The sequence below is a fragment of the Macaca nemestrina genome, chromosome 14 (genome assembly GCF_043159975.1).
Source record: "Macaca nemestrina isolate mMacNem1 chromosome 14, mMacNem.hap1, whole genome shotgun sequence".
Taxonomy (NCBI): Eukaryota; Metazoa; Chordata; class Mammalia; order Primates; family Cercopithecidae; genus Macaca; species Macaca nemestrina.
Genome location: NC_092138.1, coordinates 47,254,275 through 47,274,348, shown reverse-complemented (window position 1 = coordinate 47,274,348; position 20,074 = coordinate 47,254,275). Strand labels below are relative to the sequence as shown.

Below are 20,074 nucleotides of genomic sequence, written 5' to 3'. Positions count from 1 at the left end.
TTTGGCTAATTGGCCAATGGTAGATTAATCCTCTTTTTATTCTAGCAACACTATTTTAACACCCTTACACTCTGTCAATGCAGAGTCTGAATGACAAAATAATATTGTGCATGAATAATAAGCAGAAAAGTTAAATTAACATTTCATGTTTCACATGCCATACACAGGTGTCAGAAGAACTTCCTTTTTTAAGTCACTGACATTCAACTTTTTTAAACAATCTCATGTTGACATCTTATTGAGGTGAATCTTCCTAATTACTGCTAATTGCCTATCAAGAAAAAAAACTCTTTTCATGAAGTGTAGTTGTCTGGTACAGATGAACCCAGCTCCAGTGTGCACATTAAAGACAAAGCATGACACTTAAAGTGCTACTTTGTTATAAGGTCATACTAAATATGGTTTGCAATTAACAAAGCAGTTTTTTTATGGGTCTGAAAATGCCAATCTGTCTTGATGTGTTCAAATTAGGTTCTGTCAGAGAAATATGGATATCCGCATATGGATAAGAGATATGCTACTCTCAATAACATTTACAAGGAGTTAAAGTAATTCAGTGCCCTTATACTTTGTAACATAAGTTCTAGCTAATGTCCAATTAAATAATTATTTTGTAACTATGTTTAAATATTATTTCTCAAAATGAAAATCAACACTATTATTTCAAGTGTCAAATTATTCAAAACAGTTTACTAATACTTTTAATTCTGAAAGACCAAAAATACTCAAAATGTTTAACAAGTACTTTTAATTTATATGAATACTTTTAACATTATATGCCTTTATAGCAAATTTTAACCTATGTGATATTAGCAAGGTAGTTTCTTTCAAAATAATCTGAATAACTAAACGAATGCATTTTAATTGAATTTGTTGACCACATCACTTAAACTTCTGTTCCCACAAGTATGGGGAAAATAATGGATAGTAAAAACATGTTATATGTGAAATTTAGAAAGTTAACTAATATAATTGACTTTCAAGTATTCATGGGAAAAATAAATATTTGTCTAGTCACAGAAAAAAAGAGTTTGACTGTTGGTTTGTTGTTATTTCAAATCTTCTGTTTAAGTTACGAGAAGAAAAGCTCTCTTGAAAACTAAATACCAGGTACTAAATAGTGGAACAGATAATGGGAACCAAAAGTATATCCAAAATAATTCATCATCATCACTACCAATATAATTTCTCAATGTTTATATGGTAATATTATGAGTTCAATCGTAGCCCTCCTAAACACTAGACTTACATATGACATCCTTACTAATGACTATGAGGTTGCAATGCATACCCATTCTGACTTCTTTCCTCAATAGGAAAGAAAGACGATGGTAGTGCTATTTGATATCCTAAAGGAGAAACTGTGCAATGTCTTTCTGAACTCCTCTTTTTTACTCTCCTTTTCCTGCTTAAACTCAGTTAATTCAACATAGAAATAGCTATTCCTCACATGTCCTATATACTATTTACCTCTTTAATTATATTCTTCCTCCACCCTCTTTGTCAATACTTTTTGGTACTGGAGTTGAGTGGCAGCAAGAAAAAAAGAATACACCCCAATTTAAGAGATGATTTAAGTGAATGTCTACTCAGAGAAGCAATTAAAAAAAAAAAAAGCCAGATCAACAAAAATAATACTTGATGTTTCAGGGCGATGTTAACAGCATTATCTGTATCTAAGTAAAGAACGGCAGCCTCTGCCCTCATAACTGAGGATTGGTCAGGCCTGGGGAGCTCTCTCAGGTGGCAGCAGGAGAAGGAAGCATGAGGACACTGTACACACAGAGTTTGGAGCCTCTTCCACCAAAAGGATCTGGCTTTGCAGCATCAGAAAATGAAACTGAATTTGCTGAAGGTGAAAGTGAAGCCAAACAGGAAATTCTTAAAAACAAAGATTTGGCTGTTCAACATCCCCATTTCGATGGGCTTGGATGGACTAAATAAAGATACTATCACCATTTGTAAAACTGGAGATGTTTTTAAGCCTAAAAACCTCATTGAGGTAATGTGGAACTCTCATGAAGCCCGTGAAAAATTTCTTCATCCAGGAATTTTTTAGACAAGTGGATTTTTTGAGTGATATATGTCAAGGTGACAATGCATTACCAAATGGGTTAGATGTTAGCTTTGAAGTAACTGAATTAAGGAGATTAATGGGCAGTTAAAACACTATGGTTGGAAACAATGAAGGGAGTATGGTACTTGGCCTCAAACTCCCTAATCTTCTAAGTTATGCAGAAAAGGTGACTTTCCATTTTTCCCATGGAACAAAAGAAACTTCCCATGGCCTTTCTTCAAACCATGGCCCAGAAACTTCAAAAGAAATTTATCTGTAAACTTACATAAAGTTACTGAACAGTTCCTTTGGTGCTCACTTTCGGAGATGAACAGAAGATGATCAGCCAAGTAGTCTTCCCATATGAAAGACCAGCCACATCATCAATTGAAAAAGCACGTGGTGAGACCTGGACTGCCACTTAAGAACAGCATCATTTGCTGTTTGAAAGTAAGGCAGACATTCACTTAAATCATCTCTTTCACATGCCATGGTCATCGATTTTCAGAATTCTTTCATCTTACCAAGAAAATGTGTTTTGCTGAAAGTTAACCAGGAACTGACAGGCTACACTGCAAGGGATGTAAGCTTCATCAAAGAAGATTTTGAACTTCAGTTGAATAAACCACTCATATTTGATTCAGTTTTTTCAGCATTTCTCTGAGGTGGGATGTTGGCAACCATGGTGATAAACTGTGAGTCCTGCTGCTAGTTTTACCTTGGGGAACCAAAAAGTGTCCAGGGATTCAGCATGCACAGCACCGCAGCAGAGTGCAGGCGACCACCTAGGTGAAGCAGCACGCTAGGCCAGCAGCCTGCATCTGTATACCCCAACACGTTTAAAGCCAAGCCAATGCAGTTTGGGAGAACTTTTCCAAACAGTTTTTCTCAACACAGGAAACCTCTGCAACCTCAACTATGGGGAGGGCCCCAAAGTGTATTCGTGAGCTGGCTGAATGCATCTGCCAGTTTTATGGCACCAGGATTGTCTTAAGGCTTGGCAAGATGGCTCTGTTGGAACTTAATTACTAAATTCCTGTGGGAGTGCAGACAGGCAACAGGATATGTGATAGCATCTAGTTTTGAACTGGTAAGGTTCCTGCAGCTGACACCCCAGCGGGAGAAGCTCTGGGACCCTGACGGCAGTGAGTCACCCACCTTGCAGTTTCTCTCAGAGTAAATGCAGATGAGAGATTCTTTGACTGCAGTCTATGTTAAATACCCCATTCACAAATTTTAACGACATACGCACGAAAAAAGGCCATAACTTTTCAAGTACAGTTATAATGATTGAGTTATCAGAAACAGAGACTATCAAATATCTGCGGAAGTCTCATGAAGATTGCTCATTCATCTCTGATTAAACTTGGTTTTCCTAAAAATCAGATTTCAATACTTTGATTGTTTTCCTGTCCTCGTGGTGTGCTATTACAATAGTATTACTTCTTATTTTATGGGTATTTTATTGCTCAAAAAGGCCTTTGTGGACTAGCCAGAGGAAATGAATATCCATGTATAGTATTAAATTGCTCATAATACTTAATTCCTACATAGGCTTCAAAAAGAGAAGCATCAATATTCCTTAGAATAATTTTTGACTTCTAAAAATTTATAATAGACCATGATATATTTCTGAAATTTATCTTTTATAAGATAAAGAATTTCTCAGTAAGCCTCTGAAAAGCATGAATATAGATGTTATTTAAATTACATTTGAATCAGTTCTTAGGAAGACTACATTATCACATTAATCTAAATTAAATATTACCAACTTTGGGGGTTATAGAGTCAAAGGCTAAAGATCATCATTTGCAGCTCCAAATTCATATATTCAAGCTAGTGAAAGATATGTTTCTTAAATATATCCTAAATATAAATAACATCTTAATACTTAAAAACTGAAATATTTTCATGATAGGGTCAATAGTTAACTGTATGTCTCTCATTGGTTGTACTGTATCTAAGCCTTGAAAATAAAGTACTTGGATGAAAGCCAGTCAAGGAATTTCAAAACCCTGCAACTCATTACAAATTTAACAGCAGCAGTACTAAGTATTCATATGATGTTGATCATTTATAAATATACCCTGCAAAAATTCTCAAGAGAAGTAATAATGTTTTTTTCTATTCCCTGTATAAATTTCATAAGATTCAAGAGAGTGAAAAATTGACATTTTCAGAAAGGATTTTTAAAAATCTTTGGATTTGATGAAATAAAAAGTTACTGATACCATTTAAAATGGGATTTTAAAAACTAAGGACTAACATATGTAAAAATTACCAAAAAAAGTCTTTCATAGTATAGAGTAGAAATTTCTTTTATATAGAAAAAAGACATTTGCAAAGCTTTGACCTATACTATATTATTTAAGGTATTTCTCACAGATTTCACTGAAAAGCTATTTTTTCCAACACACAAAATTCCACATAGGAACTTCTACTATCATCCTTCCCTTCATTTTCTATTCAGGATTGTTTTCTGTTGATCATATTCTTTCAAGTAAAAAGGCTTGACCTAACAAAGTAGGTCACTCAATAAATAAAGTCAAATAAATACCTGACTCTCAGGCAGTTATGCTACATCAAGGACAATGATTCATGTAGATCTTTAGTAAGAGGTTAAGTCTGGGTGTTCTTTCATTTTTACTAATCAACCCAGTTGATCTGCTTTTCTTCTAAATCAGTAGTTCTCAAATAGTACATACTATCCCGATGTGTATTTTGGAAATTTGTTGGGGCACTTTTGAGTGCCACAATGATTGGCAACTGAAGTGGGTGACAGCAAAGAATACCTAAGTACTGCAATGTATAAATCAGTCCTGACCAATAGAAACTACTCTGTATCCTGCATGACTCTGAAATTCCGGTCAATTATTCATGTAGGTGAAAATTAACAAATAATGAAATAAATCTAAATCCTAACTCAAAATGACATACAGACAAAGTATTTATATTCCTGTGGTTCTGCAAATTTAACTATCTTGTAAATTAGAGGAAGAGTAGAAGATGAGAATGAGTAGTTCTTTTCTTCTCTGAGGCAAAGCTGTAAGAATGTAGGTTTACCACATGGCCAATACACACAGCCAAAGCTGCATGGAGAAAGCTGGTCTGGTCTGGAATGAAGAGATGTGAGATAGAAGCATTAAAAACATTAGGGTGTCTGTTTCCAATTTTCTGTACCTTTACCAAGTCTATAATCTACAGTTCATCCTTTGATTTTGTGGATTTTGTGTTTTTTTCTTATGTTAGTTTGAAATCTGTTTCTATCACTTGCTATCAAGATAGTCTTGTTAATACAGTCTTCTTAGTAAAGTCCAACAGTCTCTTCTCAGTTTTCTACTATCAGTTCCTCTATGGGATCTGACACTGTTGACCAAAGCCTCTCTTTTTCTTGTTAAAAACTTTCTCTCCCTTGTTTCTTTATTAAAGTACTCAATTTTTCCTCCACGTTCTCTGTACAGTTCTTTTGGTTTTCCTTCTCTGACTCCTCTTTGCCCATATAGCAGTTAACTCCCCCGAACTTAAGATCTTGCTGCAAAGATTTGTTCCACCTCCAGCATTCTTTCTCTGACCAATGACATCACTAGATTTCCTTCTTCATTTTTAATGAAATATTTCAATATAAAGAAAAATACAATGAATGCCTTTGTATTAACCAGTCAACAAAGAATATATTACCAATACAGTTGAAGCTATGAACATCTCTCCTGACCCACCAGAAATAATCACCATCCTGAATAACTTTGTTGTTTATTTTTCCCTTACCTTTCTTTGTACTTTTAGAATATAGATACATATGGACTCCCCAAACATATAGCAATTTAAAAACACTATTTCACATTTTAACAATCTCTGAAATTGTAATACGACTTCCCTTCCTAGATACCTGCTATTATTTAAACACATTTTTCTGTTAAATTGCATATTCTGTTGATTGCTGGTGAATATGAGTCCTAATATCTCAGTATATTATTGATCCAGCAATCTTGCTGAAATCTCTTATTAATCATAGTAATTTGTCTTGAGATTCTGTGGAGACAAGCATAACATATGGGAACTAATGATGGTTTTGTTTCTTCATTTCTAATAGATTTAACTTTCACTGCTGTCACTTATATTAATGTGCTAGTTAGGTACTCAAGTACAACAGCAAAGACAAACAATGATAGCAGGCATAGAAGTATTCTTCCTGATTTCAAAAAGAATGCATCTAACTTCTATCATTAAGTATGATGGCTAGTTCAGATTTTTGGTACACACCTTTTAACAACTGTTTCAGGTTTCTGGTAAACATCTTTTAACAGAATAAAAAAGTTCCCTGCTAGTCTTAGTTTGCTAAGATAATTTTTATCATGAACAGATATTTAATTTTATCAAAAAAATTTTTTACCTTTTTTATTGTGGTATAAAACATATGAGAGCTACTTTCTTAACCAATTTTCAAGTGTACAGTACATAAACTTCCCTCTTACAGCTGCTTATGCTTGCAGCCCATAAATTCAGGTATGTTTTCATTTTCATTTGTCTCAAGGTATTTTTTAATTTTCTTTGTGACATCTTTAACCCATTGGTTGTTTAAGACTGTTTGGTTTAGCTGGGCGTGGTGGCTTATGCCTGTAATCCTAGCACTTTAAAAGGCCAAGACGAGTGAATCACTTGAGGTCAAGAGTTTGAGACCAGCCTGGCCAACACAGCGAAACCTCGTCTCTACAAAAATACAAAAAATTAGCCAGGCATGGTGGCTCGTGCCTGTAATCCCAGCTACTCAGGAGGCTGAGGCAGGAGAATCACTTGAACCCAGGAGGTGGAGGTTGCAGTGAGCTGAGATCATGCCACTGCACTCCAGCCTAGTTGACAGAGCGAGACTCCATCTCAAAAAAAAAAAAAGAATGTTTTGGTTAATTTCTACACATTTGTGGATTTTACAGTTGTCCTTCTGCTACTGATCTTTAGTTTTATACCATTATGATCAGAAAAGATACTTTGTATTATTTCAACCTTCTTAAATTTAAGGTTTGTTTTTGGCCTAACATGTAGTCTATCCTGGAAAATGTTTCATGTGCACTTGTGAATAATATATATTCTGCTGTTGTTGGGTAGAGTATTCTCCACACATCCGTTAGGTTCAATTGGTCCACAGTTTTGTTCAAGTTCTCTGATTACCTATTAATCTTGTTCTATCAATTGTTGAAAGTGGAGTGCTTATGTCTCCTATTATTGTGTTGCTGCCTATTTCTCCCTTCAGCTCTGTCAAAATTTGCTTACGATACATACAGGAGTTCTGAGGTTTGGTGCATAAATATTTGTAACTGTTTTATCTTCTAGGTGAATAGGCCCTTCTTTCAGGTGAATGTCTATCTCTTCTAATAGTTTCTGATTTAATATCTGATATTGGTATAGTCACCCCTTCTCTCCTTTGCTTTCCCTTTGTATGGAATATAGTTTTCCATCCCTTCACTATAAGCCTGTGTCATTAAAACTACAGTGAGTCTCATGGAGATAGGATATAGTTGGATTCTGTTTTTGTAATCCATTTGGCAACTCTCCATCTCTTGACTGGGGAATGTAATCCATTTATATTTAATTACGGATGGTGAAAAAATTTCCTATTGCCACTTTGCTGTTTTCTGTCTTATAGCTCTTTTGTCTCTCTTTTCCTCTGTTGCTATCTTCCATTGTATTTCATTGCTGTTTTTTTTTTGTTTTTTGTTTTTTTTGTAGTGACATGCTTTAACTCCTTACTCACTTTCTTTGTGTATCTTCTATAGGTATTTTCTTTGTGATCACCATGGAGCTTACATAACATATATTGTTTATAACAATCTTTTAAGCTGATAACAATGTAACTTCAATCACATACAAAATATTCATACTTTTACTTCTCCCTTCACATATAATTTGGTGAAACAAATTACATCTTTTTATATTATGTATTCATTATCATATTTTTAGTTATGTTTTTAATACCTTTTATTGTAATTTCTACACCAGAATAAAAAGTGATTACACACCACTATTTACCCTTACCAGTGACCTTTATACTTTCACATGCTTTTAAGTATTGCTATTTAGCATCTTTTTGTTTCAACTTGAATAACTCATTTAGTATTTCTTCTAAGAAAGGTCTAGCGGTGATGAAGTGCCTCTACTTTTGTTTGTCTGGGAAAGTCTCTTTCACTTTCATTTTTGAAGACGGTTTTGCCAGACATAATATTTTTGGTTGGCATGTTTTATCTTTTTAAGGTATACACTTCTTTATTTCTTAAGCACGTTTAAGTTGTGCAATTACCACAACAGACTAACTGTAGAGTACTTCTAAAGAAACTCATGCCCATTTACAGAAACTCCTTTCCCATCCCCGGCTCTAGTCAACCACTGAATCCACTTTCTGTCTATGGATTTTGCCTTTTCTGGACATTTTACATAAATAGAATCATATTATATATGGTCTTTTATTATTAGCTTCTCCCACTTGGCAATATGCTTTCAAGGTTCATCCATACTGTAACATATGTTAGCATTTTATTCCCTTTTATTAATGAATGATAATCCACTGTATGGATACACCCCAGTTTTTTCTCCATTTATAAGTTGATGGACCCATAGGCTGTTTCCCCTTCTGGGCTACTATGAATAGTGCTTCTATAAATGAATGTACAAGGTTATTTGGTAACTCTATGTTTCACTTTGCAAGGATCTGTCAAACCATTTCCCAAAATGCCTGTGCCATTTTATATTCCCATAGCATTGTATGAAGGTTACAATTTCTCTATATCCTTATTAACACTTGTTAATGTTTGTCAACTTACTAGTCTCAGTGATCCAGCTTTTGGATTTGTTGATCATGTCCGCTGCATTTTTACTTTCTACAGTATCAACTCTGCCCTTATTTTAATATTTCTTTCTATTTTCTTTGGGTGTCTTAGTTTGGGCTGCTATAATAAATTATCACAGACTGGGTGGCTTAAATAACAAACATTTCTTTATCATGATCTGGATGCTGGGAAGTCCAAGATCAAGTTGTGGGTAGAGCTGGTGTCTGGTGAGGCCATTTTCTTCCAAGTTGGCAGATGGCCACGTTCTCATCTATCTGCACATGGCAGAGAGCAGAGAGATCTACTGTTTCTTCCTCTTTTTTTTTTTTTTTTTTTTTTTGAGACGGAGTCTGGCTCTGTCACCCAGGCTGGAGTGCAGTGGCACGATCTCAGCTCACTGCAAGCTCCGCCTCCCAGGGTCAGGCCATTCTCCTGCCTCAGCCTCCCGAGTAGCTGGGACTACAGGCGCCCGCCACCACGCCCGGCTAATTTTTTGTATTTTTTAGTAGAGATGGGGTTTCACCGCGTTAGCCAGGATGGTCTCAATCTCCTGACCTCATGATCTGCCCGTCTCAGCCTCGCAAAGTGCTGGGATTACAGGCGTGAGCCACCGCGCCCGGCCTCTTCTTCTTTTTATAAAGGCATTAATCCCATCATGGGGGCCCCACCCTCAAGAACCAATGTAACCCTAATTAATTCTCAAAGGCTCCAATTTTGAAATGATCACATTGGGGGTTATGAATTATGGGGGAACATTTAGTCCACAACACTGGGTTTATTCAATTTCTCATTCTTAAATAAAATGTTTAGCTCTGTGATTTTTAGACTTCTAGTCTTACTACAAGTATTTAAGGACATAAATTTCCATCTGAGTACCACCTTAGCCACATTCTAAATGTTTCAATATGTGTTATTTTATTGTCATTCAATCTGAAGTATTTTTCATTTTCATTTTGTTTTCTTCTTTGACCCATTAGTTTTTAGAAATGCCTCTATAAATTCACATCAGATATTTTTAAGTTAACTTTTTAAAGTATGTTCTACTTCACTTCTGTTAGACAATATTATTCATATGATACAAATCCTTTGAAATTTGTGGAATGTTGTTTTGTGGCCTAATTATGTAAACATTTTTGATAAATACTTAGAGAAAGACTTTTTACTGCCCTGTTAATATATATCTTTAATGACTTTTTATCAGCATTACTTAACAGTACTGATATTATGAATAAATGAATTATTTATTTTGAGCCTAAGTTATTATGTGTTTATATTTTAGAGGCGCTCTGCTCACTTTTCCAGCAAAGCTCCTCAAAATAACTCTAAAATGTATGCATATTTAATTATATCCTCCAATTCCTCTCTTTCTGTTCCCATTCCTCAATTCCTCCCATGAACTCATTCTAATAAGCAGCAGTTGGCATAGAGAATGATAAAGTATATCATTCCCTTCTTGATATACTTTAATCATTTGGCTTCTAAGATACTCCTTTCTCTTGCTTTTCCCTTTCACTGGCTCTCCTTTCTGGTTGTTTCTCATCTGTCCAATTTCTAAATACTGGAGGGCCTAGAGCTCAGATCTTGGACCTTATCTCTTTTCTACCTATCTCCACACCCTTGGTGATTTCATTCACCTTCATTGTTAAATGCCATCTACATACTCATGGCTGCAAAATTTGTATGTCTAGGCCAGGCCTATCCCATAAATTTTAAACTCATATCCTGCTACATACGTGATATCTCCAGTTCACTAACAAATTACCACTTGGCTACAAATGATAAGCTGTTGTTGATTTTAGATCCTAAGGATTTAGTTTCTTTCTTTTTTTTTTTGCAAGTTCTAGTATGCATTTGTGAGGCTCTTTTTAATATTTTATTCAACTTTCTTGGTATTTTCTCACCACAATATTTAGTATATTACATTGTCACAAATATAATTCTTCTATCATCAACTTTCTACTCCCTTTGTTAAAAACCTGAAAAATATCTTAAATACCTCTTTTTTCTTTACCTTCCCATATGCAGTTAGTCATCAAACTTTTTGTGTTATAACACTGCAAAGTCTCTTGTTTTTTAAAAAACTTCCTATTTCTATTAATATTGTGTAGATCTCTTCCTAATCATTCCTTGATATTTAAACAATAATTTATCTAGCTGCTTGCATTCAATCTCTAGTCTCTCCAGCCTTGGTCTCAGTCCTTATTCTACGTCAGAATCACCTGAGAACTTTAAAAAACTACCAAGGTACAGGGCCTAACTCTTAGATATTCAAATTTAATTGGTGTAGGGTGAGGTCTTGGTACAACTAGTTTTCAAAGTTCCCCAGGTGAGGATAATAAGTGGTCAGGGCTGAGAACCACAGGCAAACCAGATTATTCACTATTCTCAACAAACTGCTATGTCAGTTAGACGTCTTTTCAAGCTTTCTTTTCTTCTAATGACTTTGCTCAATGCACACAACTTCCAAAATTATACCAAACCTTAAGGTTAAGTCCAAATACCACTCCTTCAAAAGCCTTAATCAAGAATGACAACAATGAATGACTCTCTCCACATGCATTTAAACATCCATGGTATACATACACATGCACACATATACATATGTATCTCTATACCTCACAATTTCCTTTTGTTATTATACACATGTTCAACTCTGTTATTACAGGGGACAAGGATCATATTTAATTCATTGTTGAATATCCCATTATTATAGCACTTTACATGTGTTAGGTACATTAAACTAAATTGAATTGTAACAAACATACCTATCCATGTGCATACCAATATTCTAGTCATTTAAAACCAAACTCTAAAATATATGCATAATTAAATATTATATCAATTAAATAGTGATAAATATGCTATAATTTTTCACTTCCTGAAATATTGATACTGATGAGACATACCTACCTGAAAGTATGTTGATGTAAAAAATGAGGACACTACTAGAAATATAAAATTATGCTATATATTATAACACTGCTTTATTTTAAACAGAAAAGAAATTTCTAACTGATGCTATTCAGGTCACATATTCTCATATTAATATTTTCTTCAGTAAAATAAGAAATGAATCTGAAAAGAGTATAAGAAGTACAATTTTATAGTACACAGTGTTCTAAGTGGTAATAATAGTTTCCTACAAAGTCTAATATAGGACACAGACATTCTGTTAACAAATACCACTTGCTTCATCTAGAATAGAAGACAGGACATAGGAATAAGACAGTCACGTCCAATTCCACATGGATTCTCAGCTCTGATCCTGGGTTTTGCACAGTTTACCTTGCGAACATGATCCAAGTGACATTTTGCAAATTCCTGGATAAATGTTGCTACACTCTGCTAGGAGAGAGACAGGCTATGTCATGCACAGATCAATAACAGCACTGTGTTTCATCAGCCTCAAAATCAAAAGTGCTTCATCTGGCAAAAGCCATGGCCCTAGAGAATCTGACGTATATAAACTGAATACCCTACAAGGAATGTGTACTACACAAACCTATTGGGGTAAGGTAAAAGAAAACTCTGGAGATTAGCAATAAGGTACAAAAAAAGTAGTTTTCTACTTCATTATTACTAGAAGTGTGAACACAGATCACAAAAATGGAAATGAGGCTATTTAAAATTCTGCAATTCTTGACAGGAAAAACATGGCCCCAGTACAGTGTAATATCTTTAATCTTTCAAATAAGAATTCTGTAAAGAAATATAAACCAAGGACAAATACAAGTTTGGATACAATAACAATCACATAACTCCAAATACATAAATTTTTAAAATGAAGATCCATGAAATAAGGCCCTTTTCATATTAAAGAGTTTGCTAAACGTCTCTTCAGATTTAGTAGTTTTCATACTCAATGTTTATATGCTACATCAACTAGAAAACTCAAGGCATTTGTTGAATGGGCTGTGCTCTGTTGTTTTTATTCCAAATTCTGACACTTGGCAAAAGTCTTTTACTTGAGGCTTGATTAAACTAATTTAAGATTATTTGGTTAATGTAATTGGACAACATATGAAGAAAACTTGAAAACTCAAATTCTAAAAAGGAAACTGCTTTAAGATTGCTATTGCCAAAAAAGTTTCTGAGGCAAAATGTGCTATTGCAGAATTTAGCTGGATCTGACTCAGATGGTAGGGGAATCAATAATTCATCAAGAAATCAGAAAAGACAATGATGTTTAATCATAAACTAAACAGCAGTATATGTTTATAACATTTTTTATGAATATTGAGAAAATATGTAATACTTATCAAATTATGGCGTGGGCACTATAGAAAACATACAAAATTAGGTAAAGCATATTCTTGCTTTTAAATTGTTTATAATGTAAAAGGTAAATAAATATCATAAAAGGAGGCTAGACCACTACTTGGATAAGAATAAGGAAATATATTTATTTGTTTTTCTTGTATCCCCTAGCCTAGAGGCACAGCCACATTCTAATATAAAGATATGGAAATACCAGCTGGGTGGACGAGGGCTAGGGAATTTGTTACCTTGACAGGTCAGATGGGAAGTGTGCCCACAAAAAAGGAGCTACCCTGGCCAGGCGCAGTGGCTCACACCTGTAATCCTAGCACTTTGGGAGGCCAAGACAGGTGGATCACCTGAGGTCAGGAGTTTGAGACCAGCCTGACCAATGTGGTGAAATCCTGTCTCTACTAAAAAGACAAAAATGAGCCGGACGTGTTGGCATGCACCTGTAATCACAGTTACTCAGGAGGCTGAGGCAGGGGAATCCCTTGAATCCGGGCTGGGCAGAGGTTGCAGTGAGCTAAGATCGCGCCATTGCACTCCAACCTGGGCAACGAGAGTGTAACTCTGTCTCAAAGAAAGAAAGAAAAAAAAGAGCCACCCTTTAAGTACTCTCACTACCCTTCATAGTCTAAGGTCGAATTCCACTTCATATTTCAAAATGCTCCTCCTACCATCTTTTAATCATAGTCTTAACAGCCATTGTGACAGTGCATTATCTTAAAAGTTTAAAAGGTACCACTTTTGGAGGCGTAGTTATACCACTGGAATGCAAATGCAGTATAAAAATAAATTCATAAAAATAACACAAGTCCAGAAAGCATTATTGGAACAGTAAGGGCTTTGTAGAAACTATAAAGCAGATAAGACCAGAATGAGTGCCTCTCTTTCCAAAAATATCTCTTAGAAACAAACAACAACCAAAAAAAAAAAAAAAAAAAAAAAAACCCCACTGATTATTCCTGGTAGAACTCTAGGCACTAAGCTCCAGAACTGAGGCAAAGTGGGGCAGAAATAAGCCCAGAGTAATTAATTATTCAGACAGTTTCTCCAGTCTCATCAGTCAGGAAGAAAAAATATTATCTCTGCAATATAGAATACATTCTTAATAACTTGTTTTTGGAGAAATCAAAATTTAAGTAATGGACTACTTTTAAAAGTCAACTTTTAATAACTAAAGACAAAAAAAAATTGAAAGTAGCCAGACAGAAATAATGCATTACTTATAGGGATATGCTAATTTGAATGACAGTAGATTTCTTAACTGAAACTATGGAGGCCAAAAGAAAAGTGGCACAATTGTTTTTCAAAACAACACAACAACTTTTTTTTTTTTTTGTTAAAGAACTGTTGTCTGCAAATTCTATATCCTTCAGGAATGAAGAGAGACTTCATAGACAATCTATTAAGTGTGCTATATCACTACACTTAAAAAAATACATACCTTAATTAAAAATACTTAATTGTTAGCAAATACTATAGAACACTCTATTCAACAGCAGCTGAAATCATAATTTTGTTCAAGTTCCCATGAAATATTCAACAAGATAGACCATATCTAGACCATAAAACCAACCTCAACAAATTTGGAAATATACATAGACTAGCCTCTGGTCATAATGGAATAAAACAAAAATTTGATAACAAAAAAGGAATAGGAAAATCTGTAAACACTCATAAATTAAACAATATATTTTTAAATAATACACACATCAAAGACGCAGATTCAGAGAAAATTTAAAAAGCAATAATGTAATGAAATATAAAATATAGTATATCAAAAGAATACGGGATGCAGCTAAAGCAGTGATAGAAGGGAAATTTATAGCACTAAACAGTTATATCAGAAAAGAGAATTCTAAGATCTTATAGCAAGCAGTTAGAAAAAGAGCAAAATAAACCCAAAGCAAGCAAAAAAAAAAAAAGGAACTAATAAAGATAAAACAAGAAATAAATAAAACTGACAACAGAAACACAAAGCAAATCAATGAAACAAAAAGCTGGCTCTTGAAAAATCAATAAAATTGTTGTCTCTAGCAAGAGTAAGAAAAATAAAAAGAGAGAAGACACAAATCCTCTTACCAGAAATGAAACAGGGAATATCACTACAGATCGTGCAGTTAGATAATCTAATAAGAGACCAGTATCATTAAGTAGAGTTCACCTCCAGAATATAAGAATAGATCAGCATAAGGAAACCTATTAATGTAATTCACTATATCAACAGAGTAAATTGGGGGAAAACTCTTATTATCATCTCCATAAATTTCAAAAAGTTATTTAACTAAACAATTTTTCTTAATTAAAAACTCTTACTGGCTGGGCATGGTAGTTCATGCCTATAACCCCAGAACTTTGGGAGGCCAAGGTGAGAGGACTGCTTGAGGTCATGTGTTCAAGACAAGCCTAAGCAACAAAGCGAGATCCCATCTCTACAAAACATTTTTTTAAATAGTTGGGCATGGTGACACACACTCAGCAGTTTGAGGTTACAGTGAGCCATGATCACGTCACTGCACTCTAGCCTGGGCAACAGAGCAAGACCCTGTCTCAACAACAACAACAACAAAAACAAAAAAAAGAAACAAACAAAACCACCGCAAACTTTTAGAAAGCTAAAAATAGGGCTGGGCATGATGGCTCACGCCTGTAATCCCAGCACTTTGGGAGGCTGAGGTGGGTGGATCACATGAGGTCAGGAGTTCGAGACCAGCCTGGCCAACATGGTGAACCCCTGTCTCTACTAAAAAATACAAAAATTAGCCAGACATGGTGGCAGGTGCCTGTAATCCCAGCTACTCAGGGGGCTGAGGCAGGAGAATCGCTTGAACCTGGGAGGCAGAGGTTGCAGTGAGCCAAGATTGTGCCATTGCACTCCAGCTTGGAAAACAGAGCAGCGAGACTCCATCTCAAAAAAAAAAGAAAGCTAAAAATAAAAGAAAACTTTCTTAACTTGATATGTTATCTATCAAAATGTACAGTAAGCATCATACTTAAAGCTTAACCTTAAAGACAGTTATAAGTCAAGCTATTTATCACTTTTTTTACTCTTTAATTTTATTATATCTCAGATCACTTTTACTCTAATCAAAGAGTTTCCTTTAAAGAGGAATTTAGTGGAGAATAATGTTAGATTTGGAGGTTAGACATTTTTTTTCTGATCCTAATCTTTTTTTTTTTTTTTTTTTTTTTGGAGACAGAGTCTTGCTCTGTCACCCAAGCTGCAGCGCAGTGGCCTGATCTCAGCTCACTCACTGCAACCTCTGCCTCCCGGGCTCAAGCGATTCTCCTGCCTCAGCCTCCTGAGTAACTAGGATTACAGGCACACGCCATCATGCCCAGCTAATTGTTTGTATTTTTAGTAGACACAGGGTTTCACTATGTTGGCCAGGCTGGTCTCAAACTCATGACCTCAGGTGATCTGCCCACCTCGGCCTCCCGAAGTGCTGAGATTACAGGCATGAGCCACCACACTTGGGCAGATCCTCATCTTAAGAAATATTTTAACAGAGAATAGAATTTATACTGATGCACTTTATTTCAGCACACACTGAAGATCTATTCCACTGTCTTACAGTTTCTACTATTGCTTTTGAGAAGTCAGTTGCCATTCTAACATCTCTTGAAAAAACAATTTTCACCATTTAATCTCCTATCCTTCAGGAGTCCTAATTAATGATAGACCCTCTTTTTACCTTCATAACTCATATATCTTCTGTGTTTTTCATTTGTCTCTATGCCATATTCTGAATAAATTATTCTATCTATCATCTAGTCAAGTAATTCCCTCATCCAGTTAACTAATTCTGAAGCTCTCTCCCTGTATGTAATTATAGTCAGTGAACTTTTAATTTTACTTATTGTATGATTTCACTTCTAAACACTCTCTATGGTTTTCAAATATCAGGCCACTTGTAATTTCTTGTGCATTACAAATATTTTTTAGCATGTTGGCTGATAATTTAAGCTGTCATTCATTCATTCCATTGAAGGTTTTTTGTTTTTTGTTTTTTGTTTTTTTGGTGCCTTGATAAATTTTGCTTTTTGTCTTTAGTGGTCTGCTATTTCCCCCAATTTCTCCAGGTTTGGATTTACTTCATTTCATTCATGTTTCAAAGTACTGGGTCTCTCACATTGATAAAAGATCATCATAAGGATGAAAATAAATTTACCTTAAAACTAATGATTTAATATGGAAAACAAAAAGGCAGCAATTCTACTATTTACACAGAATGTAGAGGAATACTTTTGCAGAAGAGTTATCAGTATCCCTAAGCATGCAGAGAAGTGCTTCAATAAGATGCTTCCTAGTTTTCCTATGAAATACATTTGTTTGATCTCTTATCTTTTTACAGATAAGGAATTAATCACTTAGAAAACATGTTGCTTCCTTCAGGTGTTACACCTAGTAAGTGATATAGCTGGGTACAGATCTTAATCTTCTACACATTAAACAATGTTCCTAGGACTGTTAATTAATAGCTCACTGAAGTCTCAGGAATAGGTAAATAAATCAAAATGGATTAAAGACTTTAATACGAAGCCCACAACTGTGAAACTACTAGGAAGAAACATTGAGAAAAAACACTTCAAGGCATTGGTTTGGGCCAATATTTTGTGAGTAAGATCTCAAAAGCACAGGTAACAAAAGCAAAAATAGACAAATGGGATTATATCAAGCTAAAATGCTTCTGCACAGCAATGGAAACAATCAACAGAGACAACCTAAATAATGAGAAAAAAAACTTGCAAAGTTGTCTGTAAAGGGATTAATAACAATAATATACAAAGAACTCAAAACAACAGGAAAAAAAATCCAATTAAAAATGGACAAAAGATTTGAACAGACATTTCTCTTAAAAAAAGACATAAATGGCCAAAAGGTATAAGAAAAAATGCTCAATGTCATTAATCATCAGTGAGATGCAAATCAAAACCACAATGAGGTACCATCTCACTCCAGTCAAAATGGCTATTTTCAAAAAGACAAAAATTAACAGATGCTGGTGAGGAAGTAGAGAAAAGGGAATTTTCATACACTATTGATAGGAATGCAAATTAGTACAGCCACTATGGAAAATAGTATGGAGTTTCTGCAAAAAAACTAGAAACAGAACTACCATATGATCCAAGAATCCCATTACTGGGTATACAGCTAAAGAAAATGATATTAGTATGTCAAAGAAATATCTCTATTCCCATGTTTACTGCAACATTATTCATAACAGTCAAGATACGGAATCAATCTAGTTATCCAACAACAGATGAATGGATAAAGAAAATGTGATATATATACACAATGGAATACTATTTAGCCATGAAAAGGCAATAAAATCCTGTCATTTCCAGCAAGATGGGAGTAACTGAAGGACATTATGATAAATAAAATAAGCCAGGCACAGAAATACAAATATCACACATTCTCACTCACATGCAGGTGCTAAATAAAATTGATCACATGAAGGTAGTAAGTATAATGGTGGTTACCAGAGGCTACAAAGGGTGGCAGGAGTCGGGGTGAAGAGAAGTTGGTTAATGTGTACAAAAATACAGTTAGGTAGAAGGAATAAGTTCTAGTGTTCAATAGTATAGTAGGGCAACTACAGTTAGCAATAATTTATTGTATGCTTCAAAATAGCTATAAGAGAAGATCTGGAATATTCTCAACACAAAGAAATAAATTTTTGAGATAATGGATATTACAATTACCCACACAATGCATACAATTCACATTGTATGCATGTAAGAAAATATCACATGTACCCTATAAATATGAACAACTATTATGTATCAATAATTATAAAATGGGTAAATAAAGGGTGTGACAGAATACTAGAGAGTTTTCAAATAGTATGATTTAAAAGATAGGTAATTTTGGTAATATTAGTGATATTAATTACTAATGGGTGACAATTGAAAAGAGTAGTTTATTATAGGAAATCTTAAGTCAGCTATAATAACACAGACTGGAATAGGAATATGATTCTCAGAAACAGTCTAGGGAGAATTTTAGGAGATGTATAAAATCACACACCTGATGAGAAGAGATCATTTATTTTACATTAGGTATATTTAGAAGTTATAGAATCCGACTAGAAAATAAAGATTAAATATACAAGTACGGATGTCAATAACTTCATACTTTCAGATAGATGAACAATCAATTCAAACACGATATGGTCAGTTTTCAGAATACGTGTTCACAGTGTTTAGCTATGGAAATCACAGAAGCCATATTCTGAAGTTGAAGTTTTTTGCCAAATATTAAATGTCCATTCAAATGAAACTAGTAAGAGCATTAAAATTCTTTTGCTTGGCTAACCATAACTATATATGAATCTAAAATTTTGGGGTCAAATTATATATATATATATATATATATATATATTTTTTTTTTTTTTTTTTTTTTTTTTGAGACGGAGTCTCGCTCTGTCCCCGGGCTGGAGTGCAGTGGCCGGATCTCAGCTCACTGCAAGCTCCGCCTCCCGGGTTTACGCCATTCTCCTGCCTCAGCCTCCCGAGTAGCTGGGACTACAGGCGCCCGCCACGTCGCCCGGCTAGCTTTTTGTATTTTTTAGTAGAGACGGGGTTTCACCGTGTTAGCCAGGATGGTCTCGATCTCCTGACCTAGTGATCCGCCCGTCTCGGCCTCCCAAAGTGCTGGGATTACAGGCTTGAGCCACCGCGCCCGGCCTCAAATTATTATATTTTTAATATAATTTTGAAAAAATTCTATAAGTGGTAAAATGTAAAATATGTCGGTATTTTTATTTTCTTAAAAATCTGTGCAGGATGATTAGAGATAGATGACTCTATAGTCAGAACACAAGGTTCAAGTTTTAGACTTACCACTTACTAGCCACGACCCATGGATAAGTCATTTACTCATGCAGTCTCTTTTCTTTCTATATAAAAATAGGATAATAATTCTTATCCAATT

General features: G+C 34.7%; 1 protein-coding gene and 1 pseudogene across 3 annotated transcripts in view; one reads left to right on the top strand and one right to left on the bottom strand.

Annotated features, from left to right (window-relative positions):
* Nucleotides 1-20,074, bottom strand: part of LOC105489076 (centlein) — a 514,234-nt gene that overhangs the window by 60,040 nt on the left and 434,120 nt on the right. The gene's annotated exons all lie outside the window — the stretch shown is intronic.
* LOC105489075 (sorting and assembly machinery component 50 homolog pseudogene) lies at nt 1,765-3,136 on the top strand (annotated as a pseudogene).